Here is a 12,960-nt window from a genome sequence, read left to right on the forward strand (position 1 = left end):
TTCAGTTGGTTCGTGGTCAAGTGGGGAAGACATGGACACACAATAATCTTGTGACTTGAGTGCTATAAGAGAGGGATTACAGAGATGAGAAAAAACAGTTGCTTGGGGATGGTAGAAATCAGGAAGCAGCTTTTTGTAAATATGATATTTATGCTGAACCTTAAAGATGGCTCTTCTGAGTGAATAAGCAGGGAGAGAAGGTTAGACATAGAAACAACATGAGCAAAGATACAAAGGGAGGAAAGTGCAAAGCATGTTCCTAGGACCGTGAATTGTCCTGCGTAGCTGGAATAGTGAGTTTATGGGGGTGGAGGGGAGGAATGGGCTGAACAGTAGCTCTAGATCACATCCTAAAGGCCTTGAATGCCACAGATGAGGTCTATGAACCTTCTTCTCTAGGCAATGGGACACTGTTGAAAGTGTCTGTAGAAGAGATGGAAAACATATTAGTGGTTGCCAGGAATTAGGGGCAGTGTAGGGGCCGGGGGAAGATAGGGGAGGAGGATGACTATAAAGAGGCAGCACAAGGGATCTTTGTGGTGATGGAACAGTTTCTGTATCTTGACTGTGGTTGTGGTTACACAAATCTGCACATTATAAATTTACATACAACTACACATACATATGAGTGCATGTAAAACTGGTGTAAAACATCCTCAGCCTGCTTTTAAAGTCTCTGCCTCAGCCTGGAGTGAATAAGTTCTGTAGATTGTGCCAGTGGCAGTTTCCTGGTTTTGATGTTGTAAATGTCACCATTGGGGGAAACTGGATGAAGGGTTCATGGATCTTCTCTGCACTATTTTCACAACTTCCTGTGAATCTGTACTTAATTCAAAATAAAAAGTTAGAAAAAAATGCATAAGAAGGAAAAGGCAGAGCAGGGAGAATAGTTAGGGTTTCCACTAGTTTACCATGATTTTATTGTGAAATGCTATGTTCAGATACCATGTAAGATGCTTTTGAGGCATCTTTTTCAGAAGTTACAAAACACAGTGTCTACCCTTGAGAAATTTGCTGTTGAATGGAGGAAACAGACATGTTTTAAGTAGTGATCATTCTGTGTGCTGGCTTTTAGTAGTAAAGGTAGGTACGCAGCAATGTGAGAGCAAGGAAAAAGGGGACAAACTGCTGGGGTAGGGAGGGCTTCATAGTGACACAAGGACTGGACTGACTCCAGGGAAGAGTGCGAGTTTGTGTGGCACATGCTGGGGCTCTGTAAAAGCCCAGGTGAGACATAAGGCTGAAATTAGTGGTAGGAAGAATTGAGAGTAGGGAATGGATTCAAGAGCATTTTGGAGAAGCATTGATGCAAATTGTTGAAGTACTGTGTGTTGAGACAGAGAGGGAAGAGTCTGAGGTGACTTAAGTTTTCAGCTTGACTGACCGAAAGCATGGTGGCTCCATTAGCCAAAATTTAGAGTCAAGAAGGAGAAAGGTTTTGGCTAGGGTATGTTTAGTGTGAGGTATCTGAGGGACTCCATGCAGAGAGGCTGGGGTGCAGTTGGGATGTGGCACCCGGGAGAAGCAGCGCCAGAGCTAGAGCTGTATTGGATCCTAAGGTGCAGCCCCACTGGACTGCTTGCCACTTCCCCAGTCATCCTCCGCATGTTTTTAAAGTCTCTGCCTCAGCCTGGTGTGTCCCTCTCTTCTTTTTCCATCCTGCGAAATCCCACCCCTGTGTCAGCTCGCATGTTCCTTCAGTGTCAACTTCAGAATAGAGGTGATGGCTTTGAACCTTACGAGCTTGTGGATTTTGTCCACTGATACTATGGTGAGGCAAGAAGATAAGAGGATGAGTTAGCAATGAGCATTTGGAGGTGTCGTGACCTAGAGGAGGAGAGGAACAGTTGGAGAGGAGAAGCATGAAAGCAATGAGGCCACATGGAAGCTTGGCTGCTCAGCCTTTGCAGAGCTGCCCACCCAGAATTAGACATGACCAGGAGAAGAAATAGGCCGTGAGCTAAATCGTACGAGTTCATGACAACATGAAAGATAAGCATTCACTCTGCGTCACCCCAGAGCTCCATCTCCTGTGTAAAGCTGCCTGACATTGAATGGTGTCTGACCAGCCTGATTAATTTTTAATATTTGATTCTCTGGTGAGTTGACTAGGCATTGAGGTGCATCAAAGGTAGCTTTTGTTTTTATGAAGTTGGTCAAAATAACACTGGAGAGTCAGATTACTGCAACCTTGAGCTCTGGTTGTTCTGAAGGGATGAGATCAGACTCTCTAACCTAGTTTCAGAAGGATCTTTGCCTTTTGCAAGGGAAGTTATTTGAAACTGGAAGTGGGTATGCTTCCTCTTGGATTCTGTATCTCTTATTATCGGAAAATGCCTCATTTTTCAGCCACAGATAGAAAACAGCATCAGTGCATCAGGCTTCCAATTCTATCCATGACTCAAATGATGTCTGAGTTCTGAAAACCTGCTGCCAACTCTTGAAACACCGGAGAGTTTAAACACAAATGTTCTCTAAATAATATGCTTCTTACACTGTGTAGTCTGCAAAGCAGATGATGATGATGATGATTTTAATTCTGCACAGTATCTCCTTAATTCTCTAATTTCCCCATCTTTCAAATTGTATTCCTAAATGTTCTCTCTTAAAATCTTATATTTTGTACCCTGTTATCTTTCTACACAGAGCCCTTCATAGCTGAGGATGGATAGTATCTGAGTGGTGAAAACCTACATGTGAGGAGAGCTGCTCTGAAGTGACTCACATGTGGATTTGCGACCTTCTGGAGTGATGGCTGGTTAGGCAGGAGGGGGAAGATCATGGAAAGGGAGGTGATAGTGTGGACTCCATTTTATCAGTGGTATGCTTTGTGAGAGCCTGCAAACTAACAGAGGAATTGCCTTTTGTTCTCAGAATAGGGTTCTCTCTCTCTCCTCTGTGTCTTGCTTGCTGGCTCAAGATCTACCTACTTGTAAAGATGCTTTCACAAGCTGGAAAGACTCCACAGTGTTATGGACTGTGAGGAAACTCTATTCTACCCACTTCTGCCTTACTTGAAAATTTTTACAATAATCATGATTACTTTTGTAATCAGAAAAGTTACAAACAGTCCCACTGGAAAAATAAACATTTAAAAGTAAGGAAAAGATGTTCAAATATTGAAAATGCCTCTTTATTGAATTTCTAAGTCTTTGTCTTTTTTGACTTCCATAACTGATAAATTATTTTAATGAATTTCTTGATATTTGTCCATCCCTCCATCCATTCATCCTTACTTTTCTGAACCAACTTGATTTTGCCATGGTGTCCTATTCTTTTAATGTACTGCCTGATTCAGTGTACTAGTAATTTGTAAATGGGATAATATACAGTTTTCTTTTCTCCTGTACTGAATGCCAGAGTTTTGGTATTAGGGCTGTACTTAACTTGCTCCATAAAATAAATGAGGAAGCCTTTCATATTTTTCTGTTGCTTTTTAAAAATTTGAAATAATAAATACCATCTTTTTTTAGTGAGCTTAGTTTGTGTGAGGCACAATGATTGGAACCCAGATCTGCACAGCTCCCAGGTCTTTGCTCATCCTGTTTGTCACTGCAGTATCAAAGGAGGAAGGCCAGCCTCGGAACCCTGAGTCTCTGTGGCCAGGAACGCCTCAGGGGGCTGGACTTTTCACTCCTCTTGTCCTTTTCTTTTCTTAATTAAACATTTCATTTTGAAAGAATTTCAGTTACATAAACAGTAGAAAAATGATATAAAAGATTCCCATATACTCTTCACCCAGATTCACCAATGATTAATATTTTGCTACATTTGTTTTATCATTCCATCTTTATTCACATATTTTTCTGAGTTACTTAAAAGTCAGCCACATAATATATAATATCCCTTTACAATTATTTACAGTATATAATATAAACATTTTAGTGTATATTTCCTTAAAAAAATAATCTAAATAAAAAACAAAGTATAGATGTCACAATCAGGATATTAACTTTGATATAAACTGTTATCTAATCTGCTTATTCAAATTTTACTAATTGTCCCAGTCATGTCCATTGTAGCAAAAGAAAAACATTTTCCCTCAGTTCAGGATTTAATCTAGGATCAAACATTGTATTTAGTTGTCATGTCTTTTAAATCTCTTTTAATCTGGAACAGCTCCTTAATCTTACGTTGTCTTTCATGACCTTGACATTTTTAGTGTACAGGCCAATTCTACTTTATAGGATGTTCCTTAATTTGAGTGATTTTGCTGTTCCCTGTGCTTAGATTTAAGGTATGTGTTTTTGACTGGGATACTGCAATGATGTGTCTTTCTAGGTGCATCATAACAAGAGGTCCTGATGCCTACTTGTCCCATCACTGATAACCAACCTAAATCATCTAGTTAACTGGTATCTGCCAGGCTTCTCCACTGTTAAGTTACTATTTTTCACTTTGTAATCAGTAAATAATTTTTAGGGTGATACTTTGTATATAAATCCTGTTCCTTACCAAACTTTCATGTCCTAATGTTAATGTCCATCCATTTGAAGCAACAAACTGAGACGTGCAAAGTGAATAGACTCTACCCCTTGGAGCTAGAATGAAGCCAAGAGAAAGTGAACCATTCGGTCCATTTAGGCAGATAAGCCAATTTTTTTTTCTTTTTTTTTAACTCACTACTTACGGTCTTTGGGTTTTGTCTTTGCAAAGGTTAACTGAAATCTAGTCATACTCTTGAGAATAGTGATTGGCTGTAGCTTGTAACCCTTGGGCTCCTATTTTGGTCACCCAGGGCTCAAGATGGGTCCACCCAGTTTATTCTGGTCATAAGTGCCCCTTGGGGCTTTGGCCGATGGCTCTGTTCTATCTTTGGCTCTTTCATCCTTTGTCTTTGCCTCTAAGATGCTGTCAGTTGGAGTCCCAATAAACTGCCTGTGTGCTGAATCACCTATAAACAAGCATTGCTTCTGGCTACAGACTCATCTTATCAGACAGCTCTCTACTGAGCCCAGTTACACAGCTTATGCTATCAATGCTAAGGCTGCAGTTGTATGAGTCACACAAGCAGTTTTTAATATGTCAGAGAGTCCAGAACTGTGTATAATATGAAGAAATGTTAAAAACACCCAGTGGTATACTTGGGCACACTTTAGCTATTGCAGGGTTCCAGACCCCTGCAATAAAGCAAATGTCACAGTAAAGCGAGTCACACACATTTTTTGGTTTCCCAGTACATATAAAAGTTATATTTACACTGTACTATAGTCTACTAAGTGTTTTAAGCCTACTAAGTGTTAAGTCTAAAAAATGTACATGCCTGAATTTAAACATACTTTATTGCTAAATAGGCTAACAATCATCTGAGCCTTCAGTGAGTCGTAATCTTTTCGCTGGTGGAGGGTCTTGCCTTGATGTTGATAACTGCTGACTGACCAAGGTGGTGGTTGCTGAAAGTTGGCGTGACTGTGACAGTTTCTTAAAATAGGACAACAATGAAGTTTTCCACATCCATTAACTCTTCCTTTCATGAAGAAGAGGAAGAGTTGTCTGGAGTTTTTGATGCTGTTTGATAGCATTTTACCCACAGTAGCTTCTTTAAAATTGGAGTCATCCCTCCCAAACTCTGCTGCTGCTTTATCAGCTAAGTTGATGTAATTCTAAATCCTTTGTTGCCATTTCAACAATGTTCACAGCATCACAATGAGGAGTAGATTCACCTCAAGAAACCACTTTTTTTGCCATCCATAAGAAGCCACTTCCATCCGTTCAAGTTTGATCATGAGATTGCGACAATTCAGTCACATCTTCAGGCTCCACGTCTAATTCTAGTTCTCTTGCTATTTTCACCACATCTGTAGTTGTTGTTACTTCCTCTGCTGAAGTCCTGAACCCCTCAAAGTCATCCATGAGAGTTGGAATCAGCTTCTTCCAAACTCCTATTAATGTTGGTATTTTGACTTCTCATGAATCATGAATTTTTTTTCCTTTTTCCTTTTTTCCTCTTTATTCACAAACTGATTGTTAGTATGAAAAAACTGAGACAGGTTAAGAATGCAACTTTGATCTTCAGTCTTCTCTTTCCAACTCAATCCTGGAATGTTCATAATATTCTAGCCATCGGAGTCTCTCCTTTCTTTTTTGTCTTCAAAGTGCTTTCCAAAAGGAAACATACTGCCTGGTGTTCTATATTATTCCTAATTTCCAGGTGGAAAAATGAGACAGTGACATCTAAAAACATTGGGGAGGCTGGACCCAGTGGCTCATGCCTGTAATCCTAGCACTTTGGGAGGCCAAGGAGGGAGGATCCCTTGAGCCCAGGAGTTCAAGACCAGCCTGGGCAACATAGTGAGACTCTGTCTCTACAAAAAAAAAATTAGCTGGATGTGGTGGCATACACTTGTAGTTCCAACTATTCAGGAGGCTGAGGTGGGAGGACCGATTGCACCTGGGAGGTCAAGGCTGCAGTGAGCCGTGATCATACCACTGCACTCCAGCCTTGGTGACAGAGTGAGACCCCGTTTCAAAACAACAACAACAAACACACACACACACGCTGCAGACTATATTTTAAAAAACAAGGCAATAATTAAGGCTTTTCTTGCTTTAATTCTCTATTACCACAGTAAAATATTTAACAAAGTCCAAGAGATTACTGACACACAATAACAACCTAAGACTTTACATTAATGGAACTATCAATAATAATCAGTGAAATAACTGGAAAAGCATCAGATGTAAAGAGTGATTTGCTATTCTATTTATATGGTATTAAACTGTCATAACATTTACAGACCCAGAAAGTTTGAGGTAATATTGAATAATAGCTGATAACTCTGAAATACTGCAACATCGTGAAGGACCTTCTAAATGACCAAAAACAGATGAAATTTTGTTTGATATAATTTCAGTGAAGTTTTTTTTTCTTACACAGAACTATATATATTTTTTAATTAGTAATCCACATAAGTTATACACAAGATTAAGTGACTAGATTGTTCAATAAAACTCTACATTGCTTTCTTATTATGGACTAATGAGCTTATAATTCACTGTCACTTTTAAGAAATTCTAGTCTATGGACATGTTCAAATTGTTTGGTCTTATTAGTTTCATTAGCAAAACCCACCAATTACTTTATATTTAATTCTTTTGAATATCATCTTTAAAGAGCCTGACTTGAATTTTGTCAAAATAAATCCTACCTTAATCCTCCAGTTTCTAGTTTATGGGTTCTTCATGAGTTTCAGTTCAGTGTAAGCTAGCACATGGACCTCTCCATGAATTTTCCACAACTTTAACACTTTCCACAAAGTGTCATGTCCTTCTCCAGGCTTTTGGTAGAATGTGAAGTTAATAATGGCATGTGATGTTCCTTAGCATAATCTACCAAAAAGTGATGATCTCCTTGAAAGAAAAGTCATGGGCTGCAATCACACATCTGAGTTGACAGACATCCACATCAACTATACATAAAAAGAAAAGGGGTGGGACGTAGCGGCTCACACCTATAATCCCAGCACTTTGGGAGGCTGAGGCAAGTGGATCGCTTGAGCTCAGGAGTTTGAGACCAGCCTGGGCAACATAGCAGGACCCCAGTCTCAACAAAAAATACAAAAATTATCTGGGTATGGTGGTGTGCACCTGCAGTCCCAGCTACTCGGGAGGCTGAGGTGGGAGGATCACTTGAACCCAGGAGGCAGACGTTGCGGTGAGCTGAAATCACACCACTGCACTCCAGCCTGGGCACTAGAGTGAGAACCTGGAGTATAAATACCCACTTTTAAGAAATTCAAACAGATCCCAACATAAACGTCTTCAAACTTAATGGGTTTTACGTGACTCATCATTTATAGATCCTTGGCACCAAACCTCTGGACATTATATAACCCGACATACTGCAGTATGGAGGGACACCATGAAAGGATACTTCTGGTATAAAATATGGGGTTTTTGGTGAAATCATCTGTAGGAATAATGGTTACTTAGAGGATAACCTGTGAAAAACTTCTCTGGTTTCAGTTTAAAGGATACTTTACTAAATTTCAAATATTGATGGAAACATCAGTGTCTGTATTCAGGATGTACTTGGCATTGGGGCAAAACTCAGTTACCCACCTGAAAACCATAATGATTTTCAAGGTCATGTTATTATATGTATCCAAAACATCTGGTTGCATTATGTCACCATAAAGAAGGTGTTCACCCTCTAAGCACAGTGCTAACATTTTGTCTTCCCTTTCAGATATAACGTAAGACTCTCTTATCTCCACCAACACTTTTTTTTTTCATCTCAAGTAACTCCAGTGGCCTGCGTGGCTTTCCTATTTGAGGGATGGGAGGTTACTGGGATGACGAGAAATGGTTGGTTGGTTGGTTGGTTGATTTTGAGACAGGATCTCACTCTGTCGCCCAGGCTGGAGTACAGTGTGGCATGATCATGGCTCACTGCAGCCTTGACCTTCTGGGCCCAAGCGATCCTCCCAGCGGGTAGCTGGGACTAGTGGCGCATGCCACCATGCCTGGCTGTTTTAAAAAAAAAAAAAAATTTTTTTTTTTTTTGGTAGAGATGGGATCTCCCTCTGTTGCCCAGACTGGTCTCGAACTCCTGAGTTCAAGTGATCCTCCTGCCTTAGCCTCCCAAAGTGTTGGGATTACAGGCATGAGCCATTGCACTGGGTACAGAAATGGGTTTTGATGAGAGCAGTTTGAATGCTCTCAAAATGCAAAGCGAAGGTATTGTCTGTAAATTGTCTCATACTCCAGAAGCACATCCAGTTTACATGTTCTGTCACATTGTAGTGGGGGAAGGCTGAGGTAACACATCACAAGGAAACTCAGAAGCAATAGCAACAGGAGACCCCATGTGAGGGATCCTTGTGACATCCTATTTGGAAGGGCTGTCCAGGGAGCTGGGGCTGTCCAGAGAGCCGGAGCCATCCACAGCAGCTCAGAAGCGTGCGAGCTGCAGGTTCTTCCTCTTGATTAATTTCCTGTCAATGAAATACTTTCAGTTTCACCAGTTGAACATTTAGCAGTATGTAGTTTTCAAAAATAATGCTACCAAAAAACAGAGAATCTCAGATTGGCTTAAAATTCTGCCATATACTCCTTATAAAACACACACCTGTAGAATTTCAGATGAGATTAAAGCACTAGCTGAAGTTTTTTGTTGTTTTCTGTATTCCACGCTTTAAGTAAAACACTCAGATTTGCTGTGAACACAGTGAAAACAGAAAAAAAAAAAAGACACAATTTGGTAATATTTCCCTTTGTAGTAGCTTTTCCTAACAAAACAGCCATCTCCTAAACACAGGCACCGGTAACACCCCACCTTCTACTCCCCCGCCACCATGGCAAAAGCCCCCAGCCACTCCTGTGGGCAATGGAAGGCAGAGAGTGCACCCTGGGACAAGACAAGGTGGCCAACAAGCAGCTTCAGCCTGGACTCACCACCACATACCCCAGCATTCTTCCGCATCGCCCACGGCCCCACCAGGCTCCTCCAGCATTCACCTGAGCAGGGAACTGCTAGTCACAGAGGCCCACTCCCTGAGGTTTGGTGGCTCAGCTCCTGCCATGCTCCAGAAAAGCATGAATGGTCCTAGTGATATCTAAGATGGTGAGTCCTTTCCAGAAGGTTTTAAATTTACTTTGCCCAGATCCATCAGAGGAATCTCTTGTCTGTGGCAGCTGTTGCCTTATGAAATGTATTTCTTAAATAATAATACTTGAAAGTCAAAATTCCCTAGGCATGGTGGCCCACGCCTGTAATTCCAGCACTTTGGGAGGCTAAGGTGGGCGGATCACCTGAGGTCAGGAGTTCAAGACCAGCCTGGCCAATATAGCGAAATCCTGTCTGTAGTAAAAATACAAAAATTAGCTGGGCGTGGTGGCAGCTGCCTGTAATCCCAGCTACTGGGGAGGCTGAGGTGGGGAGAATTGCTTGCAGCCGGGAGGCCGAGGTCTCAGTGAGCCAAGACTATGCCACTGTACTCCAGCCTGTACAACAGAGTGAGATTTTGTCTCAAAAAAAAAAAAAAAGAAAGTCAAAATTACTCCTTGATCCGTGAGCTACAGAATGTATGTTGTGTTAGCAGGTATGAAAACGTTAATCTCCTTGTGCATCTCCATCAGAGCTCTTGGATGACTAGGTGCATTGTCAAGGAGCAGTAATGTTTTGCAAGGAATTTTTTTTTTCCTGAGTAGTAAGTCTACAGTGGGCTTAAATTATTCAGTTAACCATTCTGTAAACAGATGTGCTGTCATCCAGGCCTTGTTGTTCCATTTATAGAGCACAGGCAGAATAGATTTAACATAACTCTTAAGTGTCCTAGGATTTTCAGACTGGCCAATGAGCACTGGCTTTAACCTAAAGTCACCAGGTGCATTAGTTCCTAACAAGAGCATCAGCCTGACCTTCTCAGGTTTGAGCCAGGCACTGACTTCTCCTCTCTAGCTATGAAAGTCTTAGACGGCATCTTCTTTCAATATAAGGCTTTTCATCTCTGTTGAGAATCTGTTGTTTAGTGAAGCCACCTTCATCAATGGTCTTATCTAGATCTTATGGATAACTTGCTACAACTACATCAGCATTTGCTGCCTCACCTTGCACTTTTATGTAATAGAGATGACTTCTTGCCTTAAACCTCATTAACCAACCTCTGCTGGCTTCAGACTTCTTCTGGAGCTTCCTTACCTCCTCAGCCTTATAGAATTGAAGAGAGTTAGTAGTGCCTAGCTCTAGATTAGACTTTGGCTTAAGAGAATGTTTTGGCTGGTTTGATCTTATATCCAGCACACTAAAACTTTATCCATATCATTCATGTAGCTCTTCAAATTTCCTTCAAGAGGCTGGGTATGGTGGCTCATTCCTGTAATCCCAACACTTTGGGAGGCCGTGGTGGATGGATCATTTGAGGTCAGGAGTTCGAGACTAGCCTAGCCAACTTGGTGAAACCCCGTCTCTACTAAAAATACAAAAACAACTAGCCAGGTGTGGTGGTGCGTGCCTGTAATCCCAGCTACTCAGGAGGCTGAGGCAGGAGAATCGCTTGAACCCAGGAAGCAGAGGTTGCAGTGAGCCAAGGTCACACCACTGCACTCCAGCCTGGGCAACAGAGTGAAACTCTATCTCAAAAACAAACAAAACAAAAAGAAACAAAATCCTAACTTTTTCCATGCTGATAGTGCTCACGCAAACGTGGTGAACATTCCTAAAACCCGCTGGACTTTTCTAAGAAGTGTGGCAAGCACTAACCCCACAAAGTGACATAGTAAAGAAGGGCAAGGATTCTCTGTATGCCCAGGGAAAGCAGCATTATTACAGGAAGCACAGTGCTATGGTGGGCAAACTAAGCTGATTTTCTGGAAAAAGGCTAAAACTACAAAGAAGATTGTGCTAAGGCTTGAGTGTGTTGAGCCCAACTGCAGATCTGAGAGAATGCTGGCTATTAAAAGAGGCAAACATTCTGAACTGGGAGGAGATAAGAAGAGAAAGGGCTAAGCGGTCCAGTTCTAAGTGTTACCTTTTCTTTTATTATGAAGACAATAAAATCTTGAGTTTATATTCACTTAGAAAAAATTCCTTCAAGAACATTTTCTTTGCATTCACAACCTGGCTTACTGTTTGGTACAAGAGGCCTCACTTTCGGCCTGTGGAAATTAGACATAGTAGTGTTCTATTTCTTCAATAGCCACATTCCTGGCAGTAGTAACCATGAAAACATGGCTCTCTGCTATGTGTTACCACACACCTCTGTCATGTGGTTAAGTATAAAGCACTGAATTGCAAATCATTTATTTTGAAATTCATTCATATAAATAAAAAAGTAAGTTCAAAGTTATCCTCATGATAACATGACTGTCCTTCAAATTTCAGTAAGTTTTCTTGAGTTACAAAGAATTATGTGGAGGTACAGCTCTTGCCCTAAGGGGCTACACACAGTCCACAGGATCCTCCTGCTTGAACTAAAGACCTTACGTGGGCGCCAGATGTCCATGGGCATATGTCTTATTTTTGAATGTCTTTGGATGTATGTGTTACGGTGGAGACAGTTGAACAATTGTGCTAAAACCTCGCTTTGAATTTAGAGATATACCACTACGTCCCCTCCCATTCCCAAAGAAAAATTGGGGGGCGGTAGAAAGTGCTCACAAAAGCCGATTCCAACTTGTACCTTAGGAGAGACCCTGTCCCCTCCCTCAGTCTTTTTTTCTTTCTCATTTTTATTAATGAGTTCTTATACTTTTGATTTACTGTTGAATTAAAAGCAATACATTAAAATGGAGAAGGACACCAACCTGACAGTAGTGAACAATGGCAAGAGCCACTAAGGTCAAAGACAGAAATATTAAAGCTGGCGGAGGAGTTAAAAGAATTACAGTCTGGAGCTACCTAATGAGTGAGGGAAGCAGCATTGTATACCCTGGTAGCCTCTGAGGCATCCCAGCATTGAGTGAAAAACGGGTAATAAATGTTTGCAACGATTTCTCCAGTTAACTAGAAAAGGTGGAATTTTATCCAGTATGCAGTTTGGAGCATTGAGATGTAAATAGTAGCTTATCTTGAAAACTTTTACTGCAACTAGTTCACATTAATTGTAAATATTTAGAAACATGAAAGAAAAAATATATAAAACTGCTCATATCACCCATAGATTTAATTACTTGTGGCACGTTGGTATGGTATTTAGCTCTTCAGCCCTTTTCTATGTATAAAGATAGTATATAATAAGATATATTTGCATATTATATAAAATACATGTTATATAACATATATACCAAATTTATGTGTGAGAACATGAAGCCTGCCTTTTTATTTAAAAAAAAATTTACTTGGGTAAAAATACACAATAAAAAGTATACCCTCTTAACTATTTTGTAAAGCCTGTTTTTTAAAACTCAATAATATGTTGTGAACATTTTTCTGTATCACTGAGTATACATGTTTATTTTAAGGCTGCATGGATATACCATAATCTAGTTAGTCAATTTCCTAGTGCTAAATATTTAGGT

The 12,960-nt window shown here is 40.5% G+C and overlaps 1 protein-coding gene and 1 pseudogene across 27 annotated transcripts in view; one reads left to right on the top strand and one right to left on the bottom strand.

The window, feature by feature from the left end:
- AAK1 (AP2 associated kinase 1) overlaps positions 1-12,960 on the top strand; it is a 179,260-nt gene that overhangs the window by 35,785 nt on the left and 130,515 nt on the right. The gene's annotated exons all lie outside the window — the stretch shown is intronic.
- LOC102125881 (UDP-GalNAc:beta-1,3-N-acetylgalactosaminyltransferase 1-like) lies at positions 1,681-9,424 on the bottom strand (annotated as a pseudogene).

This window comes from Macaca fascicularis, chromosome 13, assembly GCF_037993035.2.
Source record: "Macaca fascicularis isolate 582-1 chromosome 13, T2T-MFA8v1.1".
NCBI classification, from domain to species: Eukaryota; Metazoa; Chordata; class Mammalia; order Primates; family Cercopithecidae; genus Macaca; species Macaca fascicularis.